Source organism: Eleutherodactylus coqui, chromosome 3 (genome assembly GCF_035609145.1).
Source record: "Eleutherodactylus coqui strain aEleCoq1 chromosome 3, aEleCoq1.hap1, whole genome shotgun sequence".
In the NCBI taxonomy this organism is placed as follows: domain Eukaryota; kingdom Metazoa; phylum Chordata; class Amphibia; order Anura; family Eleutherodactylidae; genus Eleutherodactylus; species Eleutherodactylus coqui.
Genome location: NC_089839.1, coordinates 282,091,744 through 282,113,262, shown reverse-complemented (window position 1 = coordinate 282,113,262; position 21,519 = coordinate 282,091,744).

Genomic DNA, 21,519 nt, shown 5'->3' with positions numbered 1-21,519 from the left:
GAGGTGAGTTTATTTCACTTTTCGCCATCTTAAGTAATCCACAAGTGTCCTGCGTAAAAGTCAAATAGAAGCTATTGTTGGACATATCATCCTACCATCATATTTGGTGAACACAACCGAGGGCTAACGTCTTCTATTCTCTACCTGTATCTTCTGCAGAACTTAAAAATGGCAGGAATGGTGACTGAGTGGGTAGGCAGCTTCTTCCTAACAACCTACCAACTGACCAACTTTACGGACTTCCAGGTGAGTAGATGGTGTGTGAAGGGTCTTATGTGCTCCAGAAATGTTATAGTTCATAGAATAAAATTACCGCCCTCCACATATTAAAAAAAATTGTAAATTTATAATAGAGTTTTTGGAATTCAATGACGTCTGCTCATATAATATTTGTTCTTTTTTTTCTTCAGCATTTGTCCTTAACATTCTCCCGAAAAGGCATAACAATCCGCCTGAAGGAAAAAAATCCAGACCCTGAGAACCCCTAATAAGGTCCAGGTGTAAGAACTACTCGACTGAGGCGCCGTGAAGACATATGAAGCCATCTGCACAGCGCTGGATCATAACCTCTTCCTGCAAGTAGGATAAAGAGACGCCAAGATCTAACTCTTAGACCCCAGTAGGGCAAGGAGCTGGTGATTTCACCTAAACCAGCCATTTACATACATATTAGGTCACTGGTCTAGTGTGATTAGAATTATCATCAGCGTTCTCAAAATGTGATGAAGATGCTGTTCATCCCAAAGAAGTCAGCTGTAGAACATCACTCAAGGTACCAGAGATGCTCTAAAGATCCACTTTAAGTAACACATACCTCTTCTTGAATACTAGTAAGACCAGCATTGACTTCCATTGGGAATTTAGAAGCAAGGCATGTACCAAAGAGTAGAGACGGAATGGTTTCACTATGGAGGAGGTTACATCATAATGGCAACTGTCCCTGAACACAAAGCAACAGGATGCCTCAGTGATAACCATTGTTGGTGTAGTGGAAAAAGGATCATCTGGAGCCGTCATTATCTAGTGTGATTGGAATTACCATCAGTGTTGTCAAAATGTGATTTATATACTGTTCCTTCCAGAGAGGTCAGTTGTAACAAAATTCTGGTTAAAGGGGTTGTCCCGAGGCAGCAAGTGGGTCTATACACTTCTGCATGGCCATAATAATGCACTTTGTAATATACATTGTGCATTAATTATGAGCCATACAGAAGTTATAAAAAGTTTTATACTTACCTGCTCCGTTGCTGGCGTCCTCGTCTCCATGGTGCCGACTAATTTTCGCCCTCCGATGGCCAAATTAGCCGCGCTTGCGCAGTCCGGGTCTTCTCCTCTTCTCTATGGGGCTCCGTGTAGCTCCGTGTAGCTCCGCCCCGTCACGTGCCGATTCCAGCCAATCAGGAGGCTGGAATCGGCAATGGACCGCACAGAAGCCCTGCGGTCCATGAAGACAGAGGATCCCGGCGGCCATCTTCAGCAGGTGAGTATGAAGACGCCGGACCGCCGGGATTCAGGTAAGCGCTGTGCGGGTGGGTTTTTTAACCCCTGCATCGGGGTTGTCTCGCGCCGAACGGGGGGGGGGGTTTAAAAAAAAAAAAAACCCGTTTCGGCGCGGGACATCTCCTTTAACATCACTCAAGTTACCAGAATTGCATTGTAGATACACCTCAAACAACATCCAGTTCTTTTGGATAATTAAGAGAACCTGTATTGATTTCCAAAAAGAAGAAGTTAGGAGCACGGCATGTTACAGGTTTTGCATTGGGGCCCCGAAGCTTTAAGTTGCGCCTCTGCCTTGTAGATCTATGTCAAGTAACATCCACTTCTTCTTCAATGTTAATAGGGCCAACTATGACTTCCATCGAGAAGAAACAAGGATCACGGCATGTACCAAAGAGTGAAGATTGAAAGTTCCATCATAGAAGACAATATATCATAACTAGAGATGAGCGAACGTACTCGTCCGAGCTTGATATTCGTGCGAATATTAGGGTGTTCAGGATGCTCGTTACTCGTAACGAGTACCACGCGGTGTTCCGGTTACTTTCAGTTTCCTCTCTGAGACGTTAGCGCGCTTTTCTGGCCAATTGAAAGACAGGGAAGGCATTACAACTTCCCCCTGTGACGTTCAAGCCCTATACCACCCCCCTGCTGTGAGTGGCTGGGGCGATCAGATGTCACCCGAGTATAAAAATCGGCCCCTCCCGCGGCTCGCCACACATGCCTTGTGACTTAGCTGAGGGAAAGTGCTGCTGCTGGTGCTGCTGTAGGGAGAGCGTTAGGAGTCAGTGTAGGCTTCAAGAACCCCAACGGCCCTTCTCAGGGCCACATCTACTAGTGTGCAGTACTGTGTTAGCACAGTATTTTTTTTTTTTTCCGTCCAAAATTGGATCTGCAGAGCATTGCGCCCAGCAATAGGGACAGAAGTGGGGGTTAGGCAGGGAGAGTGTTAGGAGTTAGTGTAGGCTTCAAGAACCCCAACGGTCCTTTCTAGGGCCACTTCTATCCGTGTGCAGTACTGTCCAGGCTGCTGTTAGCAGTGTTGCATATTTTTTTTTCTTCTCAAAACCGTCTGTGCAGAGCATTGCACCCGGCATTAATACTACAGGGATAGAATTGTGTAGGCAGGGCCAGAAGACATTTATTATTCATTGAATACACGCAGTGGGGTCTTCCCTTTGCTAAAAAGGAAAAAAATTATATTTGGCCAGCCTGTGTCAGTCCTAAGGTCTCCGTGTACGTGTGTGCTGCGTGTACAACGTACAAAAATCAGACGCAACCAGCTACGCTTTACTGCAGGCTTGCGCCATTGTCTTTCCTGACTGGCAAATACCTGCTCTGCTAGAGTTAATAACTCTGCTACACTATACTTGTGTGACACTTTTTGAGGGCCACACCACAGATATTAAACTTCTTGTTTTTCATTGAATACACGCAGTGGGGTCTTCCCTTTGCAAAAAAGCGAAAACATTATATTTGGCCTGCAGGCTTGCGCCAATTTATTTCCTGCCTGGGAAATCAAATCACTGGTAATACAGCATGCTGAGGGGTAGGGGTAGGCCTAGAGGACGTGGACGTGGCCGAGGACGCGGAGGGCCAAGTGAGGGTGTGGGCACAGGCCGAGCTCCTGATCCAGGTGTGTCGCAGCCGACTGCTGCGCGATTAGGAGAGAGGCACGTTTCTGGCGTCCCTACATTCATCGCCCAATTAATGGGTCCACGCGGGAGACCTTTATTAGAAAATGAGCAGTGTGAGCAGGTCCTGTCCTGGATGGCAGAAAGTGCTTCGAGCAAGCTATCATCCACCCACAGTTCTGCGCCGTCCAGTGCTGCAAATCCGAATCCTCTGTCTGCTGCTCCTCCTTCCTCCCAGCCTCCTCACTCCACTACAATGACACCTGCTCAGGAGCGGGAACACTCCCAGGAACTGTTCTCGGGCCCCTGCTTAGATTGGGCAGCAGCGGTTCCTCTCCCACCAGAGGAGTTTATCGTCACTGATGCCCAACCATTCGAAAGTTCCCGGGGTCCGGGGGAAGAGGCTGGGGACTTCCGCCAACTGTCTCAAGAAGTTTCTGTGGGTGAGGAGGACGATGACGATGAGACACAGTTGTCTTGCAGTGAGGTAGTAGTAAGGGCAGTAAGTCCAAGGGAGCAGCGCACAGAGGATTCGGAGGAAGAGCAGCAGGACGATGAGGTGACTGACCCCACCTGGTGTGCAACGCCTACTCAGGACAGGTCTTCAGAGGGGGAGGCAAGGGCATCAGCAGGGCAGGTTGCAAGAGGCAGTGCGGTGGCCAGGGGTAGAGGCAGGGCCAGACTGAATAATCCACCAAGTGTTTCCCAAAGCACACCCTCGCGCCATGCCACCCTGCAGAGGCCGAGGTGCTCTAAGGTCTGGCAGTTTTTCACAGAGACGCCTGACGACCGACGAACAGTGGTGTGCAACCTTTGTCGCGCCAAGATCAGCCGGGGAGCCACCACCAACAGCCTCACCACCACCAGCATGCGCAGACATATGATGGCCAAGCACCCCACAAGGTGGGACGAAGGCCGTTCACCGCCTCCGGTTTGCACCGCTGCCTCTCCCCCTGTGCCCCAACCTGCCACTGAGATACAACCTCCCTCTCAGGACACAGGCACAACCGTCTCATGGCCTGCACCCACACCCTCACCTCCGCTGTCCTCGGCCCCATCCACCAATGTCTCGCACCGCACAGTCCAGCCGTCGCTAGCGCAAGTGTTGGAGCGCAAGCGCAAGTACGCCACCACGCACCCGCACGCTCAATCGTTAACCGTCCACATAGCCAAATTTATCAGCCTTGAGATGCTGCCGTATAGGGTTGTGGAAACGGAGTCCTTCAAAGCTATGATGGCGGCGGCGGCCCCGCGCTACTCAGTTCCCAGTCGCCACTACTTTTCCCGATGTGCCGTCCCAGCCCTGCACGACCACGTCTCCCGCAACATTGTACGCGCCCTCACCAATGCGGTTAGTGGCAAGGTCCACTTAACTACGGACACGTGGACAAGCACAGGCGGGCAGGGCCACTACATCTCCCTGACGGCACATTGGGTGAATTTAGTGGAGGCTGGGACAGAGTCAGAGCCTGGGACCGCTCACGTCCTACCCACCCCCAGAATTGCGGGCCCCAGCTCGGTGGTGGTATCTGCGGCGGTGTATGCTTCTTCCACTAAAGCACCCTCCTCCTCAACCTCTGTCTCGCAATCTAGATGTGTCAGCAGCAGCAGGACGTCGCCAGCAGTCGGTGTCGCGCGGCGTGGCAGCACAGCGGTGGGCAAGCGTCAGCAGGCCGTGCTGAAACTACTCAGCTCAGGAGATAGGAGGCACACGGCCCACGAACTGCTGCAGGGTTTGACAGAGCAAACGGACCGTTGGCTTGCGCCGCTGAGCCTCCAACCGGGCATGGTCGTGTGTGACAACGGGCGTAACCTGGTGGCGGCTCTGCAGCTCGGCAGCCTCACACACGTGCCATGCCTGGCCCACGTCTTTAATTTGGTGGTTCAGCGCTTTCTGAAAAGCTACCCACGCTTGTCAGACCTGCTCGTAAAGGTGCGGCGGCTCTGCGCACATTTCCGCAAGTCCCACACGGACGCTGCCACCCTGCGCACCCTGCAATATCGCTTTAATCTGCCAGTGCACCGACTGCTGTGCGACGTGCCCACACGTTGGAACTCTACGCTCCACATGTTGGCTAGGCTCTATGAGCAGCGTAGAGCTATAGTGGAATACCAACTCCAACATGGGCGGCGCAGTGGGAGTCAGCCTCCTCAATTCTTTTCAGAAGAGTGGGCCTGGTTGGCAGACATCTGCCAGGTCCTTTGAAACTTTGATCAGTCTACCCAGGTGGTGAGCGGCGATGCTGCAATCATTAGCGTCACCATTCCTCTGCTATGCATCTTGAGAAGTTCCCTGCAAACCATAAAGGCAGCCGCTTTGCGCTCGGAAACAGAGCCGGGGGAAGACAGTATGTCGCTGGATAGTCAGAGCACCCTCCTGTCTATATCTCAGCGCGTTCAGGAGGAGGAGGAGGAGGATGAGGAGGAGGGGGAAGAGACAGCTTGGCCCACTGCTGACGGTACCCATGCTGGTTGCCTGTCATCATTTCAGCGTGTATGGCCTGAGGAGGAGGAGGAGGAGGATCCTGAAAGTGATCTTCCTAGTGCGGACAGCCATGTGTTGCGTACAGGTACCCTGGCACACATGGCTGACTTCATGTTAGGATGCCTTTCTCGTGACCCTCGCATTCAACGCATTCTGGCCACTACGGATTACTGGGTGTACACACTGCTCGACCCACGCTATAAGGAGAACCTTCCCAGTTTCATTCCCGAAGAGGAAAGGGGTTCGAGAGTGTTGCTATACCACAGGACCCTGGCGGACAAGCTGATGGTAAAATTCCCATCCGACAGCGCTAGTGGCAGAAGGCGCAGTTCCGAGGGCCATGTAGCAGGGGAGGTGCGTAGATCAAGCAGCATGTACAGCCCAGACAGTGCAACAGTCTTTAAGGGCCTGGCCAGCTTTATGGCTCCCCAGCAAGACTGTGTCACCGCTCCCCAGTCAAGGCTGAGTCGGCGGGAGCACTGTAAAAGGATGGTGAGGGAGTACGTAGCCGATCGCACGACCATCCTCGGTGACGCCTCTGCCCCCTACAACTACTGGGTGTCGAAGCTGGACACGTGGCCTGAACTAGCTCTGTATGCCCTGGAGGTGCTTGCTTGTCCTGCGGCTAGCGTCTTGTCGGAGAGGGTGTTTAGTGCGGCTGGGGGAATCATCACAGATAAGCGTACCCGCCTGTCAACCGACAGTGCCGACAGGCTAACACTCATCAAGATGAACAAAGCCTGGATTTCCCCAGACTTCTGTTCTCCACCAGCGGACAGCAGCAATACGTAAGCAATACGTAGGCTGCACCCGCGGATGGAAGCTACGTTCTCTCTCACCATCCAAAACGGGGACATTTCTGCTTCATCAATCTGTGTCTAATATTCCTCCTCCTCCTCCTCCTGCTCCTCCTCCTGAAACCTCACGTAATCACGCTGAACGGGCAATTTTTCTTAGGGCCACAAGGCTCACTCATAATTTTTCTAAACAATTTTTAGATGTTTCAATGCTCTGAAAAGCGTTGGAACTTTAAGTTGAACCAATTTTTCGTTAAACTGGGCTGCCTCCAGGCCTAGTTACCACTTAAGCCACATTAACCAAAGCGATTAATGGGTTTCACCTGCCCTCTTGGTTGGCCATGGCCAATTTTTTTCAGGTACATTAGTACTGTTGATACAGCAATTTTTGTGGGCCCTCGCCTACAGTGTAATCAAATAAATTTTTAGCCCACCTGCATTAAGCACGACATTACTACCTCAGCTGTGTTGGGCAATGCAATGGGATATTTCTATGTACCGCCGGTGGCTTCCTGGCACCCACCCATGCTGTAGGTGCACACGGAGTTTTTACTACATCTGTACACTTGAAAAGAACCCCAGTCTGACTGGGGCATGCAGTATGGGCCGAAGCCCACCTGCATTAAGCACGACATTACTACCTCAGCTGTGTTGGGCAATGCAATGGGATATTTCTATGTACCGCCGGTGGGTTCCAGGGAGCCACCCATGCTGTAGGTGCACACAGAGTTTTTACTACATCTGTACACTTGAAAAGAACCCCAGTCAGACTGGGGCATGCAGTGTGGGCCGAAGCCCACCTGCATTAAGCACGACATTACTACCTCAGCTGTGTTGGGCAATGCAATGGGATATTTCTATGTACCGCCGGTGGCTTCCTGGCACCCACCCCTGCTGTGGGTCCACAGGGAATTATAAATGCATCTGTTTCCACTTGTAAAGAACCCCAGTCAGACTGGGGCATGCAGTGTGGGCCGAAGCCCACCTGCATTAAGCACGACATTACTACCTCAGCTGTGTTGGGCACTGCAATGGGATATTTTTATGTACCGCCGGTGGTTTCCAGGAAGCCACCCATGCTGTCGGTCGACAGGGACTTCACAATAGGGAGTTGTACCTGCCTGTGTCTATGAATTAAAAAGCCCGGTCTGACTGGGGCATGCAGAGACACCTTGACAGAATGAATAGTGTGTGACACATAGGTTCCCCATTGCTATGCCCACGTGTGCAGCTCCTGATGGCGGTGGCACAGGATTCTATTTCTCATTGCTTCTGTACAGCATTGTGGGCTATCGCCCCGCCACTTTTAAAGAGGGTCGCTGCCTAGCCGCGCCAACCTCTGCAGTGTGTGCCTGCGGTTCCTCCTCATGGCAGACGCACTTCTAAATAGACATGAGGGTGGTGAGGCATTAGGGCAGCTGAAGGCTGCGCAGGGACACTTTGGTGTGCGCTGTGGGGGGGAGGGGGGGGCGGTTGGGCAGCATGTAACCCAGGAGAAGTGGCAGTGGAGTGTCATGCAGGCAGTGATTGTGCTTTGTTGGAGGTAGTGTGGTGCTTAGCTAAGGTATGCCATGCTAATGAGGGCTTTTCAGAAGTAAAAGTTTTTGGGAGGGGGGGGGCCCACTCTTGCCGCTATTGTGGCTTAATAGTGGGACCTGTGAACTTGAGATGCAGCCCAACATGTAGCCCCTCGCCTGCCCTATCCGTTGCTGTGTCGTTCCCATCACTTTCTTGAATTGCCCAGATTTTCACACAAGGAAACCTTAGCGAGCATCGGCGAAATACAAAAATGCTCGGGTCGCCCATTGACTTCAATGGGGTTCGTTACTCAAAACGAACCCTCGAGCATCGCGAAAAGTTCGTCCCGAATAACGAGCACCCGAGCATTTTGGTGCTCGCTCATCTCTAATCATAACGCAACTTTTTATGGACACAAATCAGCAGGATGCTTCAACCATCGCTGGTGTGTTGATAAAAATATCAGGATCACCAGGAGCTGTCCTACTCAGAGAATTAAGATCTGGTCTTTGATGCCATGATGCCTCAGCATGGTGCAACATCAACATGCCCTATAGATGGTTGATCCTGGGATTATTCTGATTGCCAGATTTGGAGTCGGGATGGAATTTTCTACCTCATGGTGTTTTTTGCCTTCCTCTGGATCAACATTGCACCCTGCACTAGGTGGACCTATGTGTTTTTCAGCTTTACATATGATGGTGCTAAGTCATCTACATGGCTAAGAATGTGGCCATTTACTACAGGCCAAGTGCAGAGGACTGGCAGCACCATTTGGTGCACTGGCAAATTCCTTACAATGTATTCATCCTGTGTACTATGTGTCCTTTGTAATAAATGTACTAAAACAGATGACAAGTGTGTTCTTCATGATTGAATGAGTTACGATAATGAAATAAAGGGACTAGTCCACATAGGTTGCAGTAAAACCGAAGGCACACAGTTTACTGAATTCTTGCAGAGTTGGGACAATGTTTACACTTTCATAACAATTTAGTAGACATAAAGAACAATATAAACAGAATATCTTAATCCCTTACTAGAAGAGTGAGATGGCCAGGTCAGGCTAAGCGGAGATGAGCTAGGAGGTTATTCGTAGAGCAATGGAGGGAAACAGTGCAGGCTCTCCTGTAGACACTTTGACTTCTGACTATGCAGAGACGAGTGTAACTCACCATTGTGGTGGCTGACTTCCTTCCCTGGCAAATGGTCCCTTAGGGCAAGGCTGAAGAAGACTCCTCTCCTACTGATTCCATAGCAAGAGTTCCTCTATGGCTGTCCTGCAGGCCTTGACTGGGTACTCTCCAGGACTGGGCTCCCAGACTAGCCAAGTCTGGACCACACTTGCCTACATCCTCTCCAGACCAACGCACTGTCAGCCTCTTGACTCTCCCCTTGACCCCACCCAAGCTCTCACCTTTTATACTCTCCCCACTAACCAATCCTGGGCTCAGGGAAAACCTTCTACCCAATCCCAGCCCTAGCTAGGGGTGACTGACAGGTAACAGAGTGGGTTAGGGTGCATTCTGCACAGTCATGGAAGGGTAAGTTAGTGAAGACACCAGACATGACCACCCAGACAAGGCCAATACACATAACAAAGCACTAATACATATACACACACATATCCACAAGAGCTAGCTAAGAAAGTGCTGAGGGACCCCAACTCTGGGGTACTACACAGACCACACAGGTTTAGCCCCATTCACATCTACGTTGGAAGTCCTATTTGGAGTCTCCGGAGCAGAGGCAACAGAAAATCACAGATGAAATAGTGCAGTTTGCTGTGCCATTTTGTCCGGTAAAGTGCCGATCAAAATGCTGGAAGACGGACAGACCCCCATTACAGTCAATGGGGTCCTTTGACACCATCCGGATTCGAACAGTTCCGGTATTTACGTTGTTTAGCTTTGAGGATGAGCCAAACAACTAAAGTCCCCCGGTGCCCCGGGTGCAGGTGTGAATGGGACCTTATTGAGGATGGAGATCTGAGAAAGTTCAGTGTCTCTCAATATGTATTCACAAAGGCAGATTTCCTGATCCAAACCAGAATTGCATTGCAAATTCTGCAAGCACATTTTGCCTTTAGACAGGGCTAAATCCACACGCGGATCTGGGGTTAAAATACATCATCATTGCAAAGAATATATTAATTCAAAGCTCAGCTGACCTTAGGGAAGGGTGAGAGCAGATAACCTAGTTATCTCCTTCAAGAAAGTGTGGAATGAAGAAGATGAAAAACCGGCGGTACTTGTTAAATCCCAGTCATGTATGAGACTTACTATAATCTCTGCTAAGTTAATTGTCGCAAGACAAGGAGGAGAAAACAAAAGAAATAAATATTATATATTTTTTCTTATGGCTCAAGAAGACACTAGGGGGTGGGGGCATATAAATGTAAAGTAGGGCTGTATAAAATAAATATTATGGCTCAATTTAATACATAAACTGAGCCCAAAAATGTTGCAAATCACAGCGCACATTGTTTTTGCATAAGAACTTGTTACTTTTTTTGGTACTCGCTAGTTTCGAAAAAATCCAGAGAAAAGTGGGTGTGGTTTACGGGGAGTGGGATGTGGCCTAAAACTTTCAGATAGATTTAGTACTACAGCAAGGAAATGATGAAAATTTTAAAACAAATCTACACCCAATCACTTAATTTAACTTTTTTGCTCCCTTAAAGGGGTTGTCCCGCGAAAGCAAGTGGGGTTCAGCACTTCTGTATGGCCATATTAATGCACTTTGTAATGTACATCGTGCATTAATTATGAGCCATACAGAAGTTATTCACTTACCTGCTCCGTTGCTAGCATCCCCGTCGCCATGGTGCCGTCTAATTTCAGCATCTAATCGCCCGATTAGACGCGCTTGTGCAGTCCGGTCTTCTCCCTGGTGAATGGGGCAGCTCGTGCCGGAGAGCTGGTCCTCGTAGCTCCGCCCCATCACATGTGCCGATTCCAGCCAATCAGGAGGCTGGAATCGGCAATGGACCGCACAGAGCCTGTTTCGGCGCGGGACAACCCCTTTAAGTATCTGGAAGTGCGATCCTTTGATCACTTACATTATGCTCTGGAATGTATACCATTTCAAAGTATCGTTGCCTGTCAGTGTAAGGCTGTATCCACATGGGCAATTTTGTCGTGCGATTTTGTAGCGATGCGACAGTGCTACAAATCGCTTGTATGTGGAGCCCATGCTTTCCTATGGGTTCGTCCCTATGAACAATGTTTTGCAGCCTGCGACATTGCGAGACTACAAAATCACAGCATGTTCTGTAGCCCATGTTTCCCTATGGAGCCTTCTTTTGTGTTGCATCGCATGAAAACGCGATTCTCGTGCGATGCTATGCAATGTTTATAATAGGAGATCCTACTGTAAAGCCCTAAAATAAGCCATATCAGCTGTAAAAAATAAAATAAAAAATTATACATCGCCTAAGAAGCGCTGTCATCTCCGGCACTGTGATCTCCTCCAGTGCTGTCTTCTCCTCTTCAACTCCAGAGAGTCTTCTCATTGAATGGCTGCAATTGGCTTATCAAGCACTGGATGTGATTGGCTGAGCCACAGTGCTCGTCAACCAGTCACAGCCAGCCATTTCTGGAGGCAGGGGTTTTGATCCTCCAATCCAGGAAGGGCTGGAAGAAGATGCTCCAGATGTGAAGAGGAGAAGACAGAAGATGACAGCGCCGGAGGAGATTACACTGTGGGAGATGACAGCGCTTCTTGGGTGATGTATAATTCTTTTTTATTTTTTACAGCAACTACGTCTTATTTTCGGGGTAGGGCTTATATTTCAAGCCCTCCCCCTGAAAATTCCCGCAAGTGGTGCTACAAAGTCGTGCAACTTTGTAGCACCACTTGCAACTTTGTAGTGTTACAAAATTGCGGTATCGCCGCAAGAAACCGCAGCGATATTGCAAGGACCACCAATGCGATATCGCTGCGATTTTCACATGTCGATATCGCATCACCCATGCAGATATGGCCTAATGGTGACTACCCACTACAGTTTTTTTTCACAGCGAAATTCTCAGTGTTTTTTTTCTGCAGGGGTCTATGGGACTTGTAATGTTAAATTCGCGATCACGCAAAATCGCGATTTTGCGGTAAATTGCAATTTTGTGCGATCGTGATTTTAACATTACAAGTCCCATAGATTCCTGCAGAAGAAAAAATGCTGCGAATTTCGCAGTGATAAAAAAACTGTAGTGGGTAGTCACCCTAAACCTGACATGCAAACTACAAATCCAGGCCTGTAGCAAAACTGGGGGCCTTTATCAATGCCTCCTCCAAAGTAATAGTTCCCTCCTTTGTATCCCACACAGCACTAGACTCAATTTTGTTCCCTACAAAATAACACAGTAATAATTCTCTTTTTGTGCCCCATGGTGATTTTGTCCTTCTTAATGTTTCCACTAAGTAACAATACCCCCTTTGTGCTTGCACACTTGAAAAATTCTGTCTTTGTGTCCTCACAAAGTAATAATGTCCCAATGTAATAATGCCCCCATACAAAAATAATGTCCACTTTGTGCCCTTCACAAGGTAACATTTTCCCTTTTTAGTGGCTTTACACTGTAAAAATACCCCCTTTAGTGCCACCATAGTGATCATATTCTGTCACCCACCACCACAAAGTAATAGTGCTTCCTATGTACTCCAAAGATAATAATACCCATATGTTGCCCCTGTTATGGAAATAATATCTTATTCCAGATGATTTCACTGATCTGCTCCAAATTGGTTACAATGAGAAGTTGCATGCATGAAGATGTATTTGAGTCTGAGCCCTTGTTGGTCATTCTCTAATACCCTTCTGGTTTATTAACATCATAACAATACAGATATAGTTGGACATGATGCATCAATACAAATGTACGCCCCCAACATCATAACAACTCATGATTGGCTTAGTATATAATGACTCTAATGATTAATATATGTCAATGCCCCTACCAAACAAGTAATTTCTAAGTAGCATAGACTTTATTCATATGCCTGCCTGGACCATAAGAATGCGAGAGAGGAGATAAGAAGCATGGAAATGAGCATCCCAGGTACTTCTTGTGAGAATCACATCTGGAGACAGTGCTGAGAAAGATGCGTAGGGGTGTGTGTTGGAGATGGTGCACAAGAATGAAACACACACAGATCAGTGAACAATATTGAACCAGCTAACCATTTAACTGGTAGCCATTTCCTATGAGGGTAGAAATAATATATATAAATATATATATACATACTCATATACATACATACATGTGTTTGCTTAGGCTGATTTAAGAAACACATTTATTGTTATTACCCTAACAACCCCAAATTAATTATACCCCCTAGGTGTAATAGTGCACCCAAACACATTAACAATTTTAGTATTCCGTCCTCCACAAACATAACATTCACATAACCCCATTGTTAGGTGGAGTTACTCAAATCCGGTGCAGTGGGCTCGGCACAGATGACAGGGTGATGTCACCGTATGGTTCCACAAGCTCCGAGCCGACACAAGATATGTTGCCTTTTTTTCCACAAACCACAGAGTGTTCATATTTTGGTGTATTTGGACTGGGGATAATCCATACGGGGGAGCATATATTCTGCTCCCAGCAGGCAAGGCTCCTGACCAGGACTCTGCTCGGTCAATATTAGAGTGTTTGGTGTCACCTTTGATCACTGCAGAAGGATTAAAAGATATTGGAGCAACTGCTAGTCAATATCCAGACATCTGGACGAATCTGAAGTTTTCCATGTCCTTGTTTGTCCTTGGGCATCTCTTTACACCACTATCAAAATGAGACTGCACATTCCAGATGAGGCCCCCACTAGTAAAAGGAGGCTTTACACAGGACAACTATCATCTGATAGAGCAAATGTAAGTGACAGCTGTTCCATGTAAATACGGTGAGACATTGTTCGCTAATCGCTCTGTTTCAGCTTACATGATAATAGCCGCTGGTTGATTAATTATTATCATCTGGTGTGAATAGGTATCACTATCGCTCAATGATTATCCAACAACTGTGCAGGGAAGTGTGCACATGTTCATCGTGTGCCTCCCAGTGAATGCAGGTTGGCTCACGCCTTCTTTTATGAATATTTTGTCCTTCATCGATCACAAAATTGAATAAGTGAACAACAATCACTGTGTGTAAAGGAGCACACGAACAACAGACAATTGACAATTTCGAACAACTATTCAGATGATAGTTGTGCCATATAATGCCACCCTAAAGCAGTAATATTATCCTCATTGTCAAAAATAATCAAGCCCCTAGAAGAAGCTGTCAGAATCAAATGAAACTTTCTATGTGTGATTGCAACGTTGATATAAGTAAGTGATTACAATAACAGAAAAAAAGGATCATTTATTATGGAGAAGTGACCCCTTGAATGGAAGCTCTAGTACCCTGTTGTACCACCTCTAGCTTGGATACAAGATGTGATACGGCTGGCATGGGGGCTCTAGTATCCTGTTGGGCTGCCACTGGTTTGGATACAAGATGTGATACGGTGGGCATGGAGGCACTAGTACTCTGTTGGGTCGGCTCTAGCTTGGAAAAAGATGTGATACAGGGGGGGGGGGGGGGAGGGGGCATGAAGGTTGTACTGCCTCTATCTTGGGTACAAGATGTGATATGGCAGGCATGGGGGCTTTAGTACCCTGTTGCTCTGCCTCTAGCTTTGATACAAGGTGTGATACGGGTGGGCATGGAGGCTCTAGTACCCTGTTGGGCCACCTCCAGCTTGGGCGCACATGGAGGCATGCAGGTTCCGTATGGTATCCCGCGGTATATCACGCCACATTTGCTGTAACTGAGCCTCTACTTTGTGCAACCTCATAGGCTGTCGAAGTTGGCGTCCCAGATGGTCCCATACATGTTCTATTGGCAATGAATCTGATGACCAGGCAGACTACAGAAGTGTGACAATGTTGTAGAGGTTTCCTGTGACCTACTTGTGTGTGCGGCCAGCATTATTCTGCTGGAAAATGCCTCTTGGAAGCCGCCATGAGAGGAACATATGTGGCTGCAGGATGTCCTAAACATATCGCTGAGCTGTCATTGTTCCTCGTATCACTACTAGGGGTGACCGACTGTCGTATGCAATGTGCGTTGCCCCCCCGGACCATAACACTCCCAGTGGGAGCAGTATGCGGCTCCACAGCAAAGACAGGATTGAATCGCTCACCCTGAGGTCTCCAGAGACAAAAACTGTGCCCAAACTAAATCTGGATTTGTCAATGAGGCAGCCAGTTCCACTCTGTAGCAGTCCAGTTTTGTCGTTCATGACACCAAAGAAAAAGTCTCTGGATGACGGACAACGAAATAGTTGGAGCTGCTCGTGCTTGTTGGGTGATCAAATGATCCTTTCTACTTGTGGTCTGTCGAGGGCGTCCTGAGCCCTGTAGCCTTGTGTGTGTGCCCTTACACATCCACTGGTCCCAACACCCCCTAACAATCTGGTCAGAACGGCCCGGTGGGTAACAATTTGTTGATACAACCATCCAGTTTCTCGCATCCCAATAATGCGCCCCTCTCAGACTCTGGTAACGGGGTGACATCTCTTCTCTGCGTCGTAGAGGCGTCTAGTGGTCAACAAGCTCTACACAAGTGGAAGAAGAGGTCACTACACAAAAGGGGCCTCCAAGAGCCTCTTATAGGCCAAGGGGGGAACCACTGTTAGGGCCTTCAGGTGGCAAGACCGTTCATCTAATCACCACAACTCTACTCATTTGTATATCTGCCTGAGATAAAACTGCATGCTGAGTTTTACAGGAAATTACAACTCCTTCTAGAGGCTTGATTTTTTGGGCAAAGAGTGTATATTCCTGTTTTCTCAAAAGTCAAAAACTCTCTTAATACACAACAGTATCCTGCTGACTTCAGAGCAGCACACTGACATTGCACACTGTTATTGGATATAATGTTCTCAACTCCAGTCCTGTATAGCAGCAATATTGCTAATGAAGCTGCTGGGAACTGGAGAGCAGAAAGGGTTGGGCGACCAGGAATAGGAGGGATTGAGGGTTGAGTTTAGGTGAGAAGAGGAGGAACATGACACTTGTAGATCAAGGAGAAGAAAGAAGAGGACACCCGCCCGCCCATGGAGCTGGTGGATGGGGTTTCGATTTCTGGAGTCGTGGAAATCACAGCTGGAGGTTGGAAGTTGTCACGGCTGGAGGCGTAGGCAGGAAGTTACTTTCCATGCCAGCAAGGGTCAGGAGAAGGTATTTTTTTTATCCCCAGTTATCAAGGGGGCTTTCTTGCACCTCGTTTTTGGACTCAATAAAAGTTAGTCTTGTTGGGGAAGCATGGAAAAGCTTATTTGAAAGTTTTAAAATTTTAAATAAATGTTAAGAATATGTTATTAATAAAGCTGTGGCCTATCCCACTGTAAAAGCCAGACATTTGTGTAGTAGCCTATTATTGGGAGGGAGCGGTTCTGAAAGGAAAGGGAGTGAGTACCCCCAGTCTCAGGGACCCCCAACAGGTCATGTTTTCAGGGTTTCCTCAGTGTTACACAGGTGATGTAATTATTGTCAGTGCCTCAGACATTGCCACAGGTGTTTTTACTATAGGATATCCTAAAAACATGACCTGTTGGGGGTCCCTGAGGACTGAAGTTGAGAAACACTGATTTAATGCATGCTTTAAAGGGTCGCTCCAGTGAAAACACAGTATTCCATCCCTGCATCAATCACCTGATTGTCTCTCACACTTTGGACCTCTCCAGTATATTGCACTCACTTCTACTCAGTGCAGCTTCCTTTCTGATTCCGTTCAGACGCTATCTTAATGTGTAGATATCTCCATGCATTCTATGCTGTGTTATTGCAGCGTCTGAGGAGCAGGCCCTCAGCCGAGGAGACAGCAGGGTAGAGAAAGGCCTTGTCACGGGTGGCTCTATTGTCTCCTTCCCTAAGGGTAGCTCGGGACCCGACCCCGTTACCACAGGGGGAGATCACGAAATGGGTAACTAGTGGTTACCTGTGGTCCTGTTTGTCACTCGTGACGCCACCGTTCCGTCCTCTGCAGCGGATCTCTTTGATGTAATACACACACAGGGTATTTTCTGAATGAGAACTGAGAATGGTCAATTCTGTTCGTTTACTTAAATTCTTGAAATTATATCTAAATAAAACAGTCTTTGTGCAGAAAAAAATTGTAGTGGTTTAACATGGAGGATTCTTGGGGCATTGGTATAATCCACAGTCTAAGTTATCTGTAAGATTTCTCCCCCTGCAAACTCTCTCTCTCCTGTCATACACTCACGTTCCTCTTACTTAGTAGCACTTTTCCATTCCTCCGGATGCATGCGGTACCAGTGCTGAGCACCCACACGTTTCCATTATGTCCGGGCTTTCACACTTGCTACAAATGGAGGCCATAGGTAGTCTCTTTGCAGGGCTAGGCCCTGGCGGGAACAGCAGATCACCTCTCTTACTCTTCCATGGCTCGGGCATTCTCCTTCACATCCCTTTCTATCATTTTCTCTCCCCTCACGTTGACATGTGATCCTTCTTTTATACTGCACACAGGACAAAACGATACATTTCCAGACATCCCCAGAAATGACCAGACATTAACCCATTCATGCCTGCAAACACCCAATACACATAAATCTAGCTCACTCTTCATTCAAGACAATGCACCAAACAAACACATATTGTATTCTGAAGTGCTGGAGAGGACCCCTAACTCTGGGCCACTACATTAGCAATTCCAGGATGCATCAACATAGCATCAGGGGCATAGCTATAGGGTGTGCAGGGATAGCAGTTGCTTCCTGGCCCTGGAGCCTTAGTGCGCCCAAAGTCCCCTCCATCACATAAGAAGACACCAGTATTATAAAAAGCACATGGTAGGCACAGGGCCCTGTTACAGACTTTGCATTGGGACCCAAGAGCTTCAAGTTACGCCTCTGCATAGAAGCATATGACCAACTAAAGCCAGTACCATTTCTGCCTGCTACGAGGGCAGTGTTATTATCATTACCCTCTATATTAATCTAAATAAGCAAAAATCTGTAAGTATACAGTTAGGGAGGATGAACTGTCATCTACTTCATTATAACTGAAGCCTCTAACCATCTTCAGTAACTGTGATAGGAGTTTCTGTCCCCCACCCCTATGAAGCGCCTGTATGGTAGAGGCCATGTAATACAATCAAACAGGAATTCTAGTGAATAAAAAAGTGACTTCCTGAGAGAACATAAAGCCAAGTAAATCTCAGATCACATGACCCAGCTGAAGAGACGGGGAATTTTCAGATAGAATAAATAACTAAAGGAGGTAATACTAACGAACTTATATATTATAGGGACTAGTTTTAAAAATACCAATTCTTCTCCACTAACGACTCTCAGTTTTAATTTCGCTTAGAATGTACTACAGTGTGCATGCAAATTAGAGGAACCAGATGCAGAACTGAGAAAGTAGTCACTTCAAAATGATATCAGCCCATTATGCCATCCCTTCGGGAACAGACCTGGCAAGCCATATGTTTTACTTATATGTACAGTATGTTATAGTATGTTATGTCTTCATACATTATGCTGGAACTAATTGTGTAACTTCATTCCTGCAGACACAAGCCGGTACAGATGTGTCAGTTCGTTAGCTAGTTAATGTCACTGTGTGATTAATGTCACTGTTATGACGCCGGGCTTCTTACTCGTAATCTACACATATAGTGACTGGCATTATATAACTTTCTCCAGGGGAATACTTTAGTAATGCGGCATAGGAATAGGAAAACATGTGCCCGAGGCAACGTCATGTATACGGAACAATACATTCTAAGATGCTACATTTACATCACTACTGCATGTACAAAAGTGGTTACATTGTAATAGAGTGAATCAGGTGTAACCTTCATACTGTTAGTGCGTGCGGCTAAAGAGATAAGACCAGGATGTATAAAAGATGAATGGATAATATGTACAAATTAATGGGATATTATGGTGAAGCTCATTCATCCTATGACGAAAAGTTAGACCATTTCTTGAATATAATTTGCATATTAATTACCGTCATCTTCACGATTTCAGCAATGGGGATTTTAACCCTTTTCAATCCAATTTTGCATTCCGGGTTTCCTAAAAGGCTTTCTCTTTTTGGTAGTATACAACAGTGCCATCTGCTGGCTAAAGCCAGTGTGTGTGCGCCAGAGAGGCTCCAACAGCGGAGTGGCTGGCAATAGATGGTAAGAATACCCTGTCGGACGTCTTCTGACATTGGAGCTCTACAAGCTGCAATCAGAATGTAGGAAGACAGTGGATTGGAAAGGGTGAAGTGTTTACCATAGATCTACGGTAAGAATAGACAAAGCACAGATTTAAAATCCGCACCTCAGGCCAATTTCTGTGTTAAAATCTCATCCCCTTTGCTGCTACCGTAATATTAGGCAAATTTCACACTAGTGACTTAACTGCACGATTTTCCGGCAATGCGACAGCACGACAAAATGCATGTTTGTGAAACCCATTGCTTTTCAATGGCTTCCTTCACATAAGCGATGTTTTCATGGATGCTATGTTGCAAGAAAAGAAATCGCAACATGCTTTATTTTTCTGCGATGTGCTATTTTTTATCTCCAATGTTTCCCTAGGCAGCCTCCTTCTTTATCGCGAAGCATGAACTTGTCATTTTCGTGCGATGCGATCCATTTTTAACATTAGAGAATCCTATTAATTCTCTTGCGATAAAATTGCATGATTTTCTCGCATGATAAAGTCGCGGGCAACTGCGATGTGATGCATGATTGTTCACAAGAAAAAGCACGGCTGACGCTCAAAAATTGCGGGAACAAACTGCGATATTGCCATGATTTTCTCGCGGCGAGATCACGATCCCCCGTATGAACTGGCATTAAGGACCAGGGTGTTTCAGTTCTAAAGGACCTGTCAATTTTTAGGGATTTTACCCATGTGGTGGTTTATGGTCTTATTTTTTTCTTCAGCTACCAAATTATTTTTGCAGCATTTTTTTGTGACATATAGGGCTATTTTTTAATATATATTTTTTCACTGAATTGTTTTTCCGTTTTTTTTAAGTTTTATTAACTATTATTTTTAATTATTATATTAACTTTTTTTTTTATTTATCGTTTATTTTTAAAATTTGGGTATTTACACTAAAATAAAGTATAGGAATGGGTTCTTCATTTTGTTTAGGACGTTTTGATATATAGTTTGTATTGTCTCGGATTACAGGGTGCATATGGCGACGGTTTAGGTTGGCGGTTGGTCTTTTTCTGTACCGGTTTTAACTTATTTTTGTAACTAATTTTTTAACATCTATGTCACCCCTGACATCATATAAGACCTCCGGGGGTGATTCACATTGTCTTTTTTTTTCAATTTGAGACATTTCTGCTGTAGCTGGGGCATCCATAGGAGCCCCAGTTACAGGGAAAACATCCCCCTGTAGTGACTAACCGAGCTGATCTGGGTCTGCAAGGACCCTGCAGCCCTGCTGTGTCAGGGGGCACCCGGCGATCATGTGATCTGGTTCCTGTGGTCAGGGATATGTTGAGCACAGGGCACAATTGTGGCAACTTAGCTCTTAGCGCTAAAAAAAAGCGAGATTTTTAAGTTAGAAGAGATGCCGCTGCTGCCTGATGACGATACAGGAGCTGGCAATATCCCAACGCCACACTGCGCCGGTGCCAGTATCAGACAACTCTTCATTATAGTCTCTTGGAATTGCAGCAAAGTGCAGAAGGAAGTTCCTTCAGTGGAAGTAAGTGAACCCTGCAACGGCCGGGTGAAAGAGGATACGAACGATGTGATTATGCAGCCTGTCAGATGCGATAAGTAACATGTACGGGGCGTAAGTGCGGTACCCATGGCATATATCATTTTTTTTAATGCAATCAGAAAGCCCCTTTAAGGCCTCATGTCCACGGGGAAAATCAGATCCGCTGCAGATTCTACATGTAGAATCTGCAGCGGGTCCCTCCTGCCCCGCGGACATGAGCGCTGAAAATAGCAATTTAAAAGCATTTACCTATCCGTAGCGGGCGGGGAAGGTCAGCTGTTCCTCACGGCCGGATCTTCATTTTCGGCCGGCGGATGAATTCCTGACGCTGGCGGCACGTCGCCGGCACGTCATCGACGTGCCGCGCGCATGCGCCGGGCACATCCGCCGAGCCGAAGCAAGGGAGAGGCGGCCGTGAGGAAGAGCAGAGCTTCGCGGCCCGCTGCGGGTGAGTAAATGCTTTTAATTCCTATTTTAGGTCTCCCGCGGATCCGGACGGCTTCCATAGGCTTCAATAGAAGCCCGCGGGAGCCGTCCCCGCGGGAGACCCGCATGAAAATGGAGCATGGTCCAGATTTTTTCATGCTCCATTTTTTTTTAAATCACTTTTATTGACGATCCGCGGGTATTTATCTACCCGCGGGTGGTCAATGCATCCCTATGGGGTGCGGATCCGCGCGCGGGAGATCCGCTGCGGATTTTAAATCTCATTTTGCCCGTGGACATGAGCCCTAACTGTAAGGAGTAATGCACATGGGACCAGCAAATGATGAGGACAAAATTTTAGCTTCTGGAAGTAAACAAGTTTTCCATTCAAAGACAACA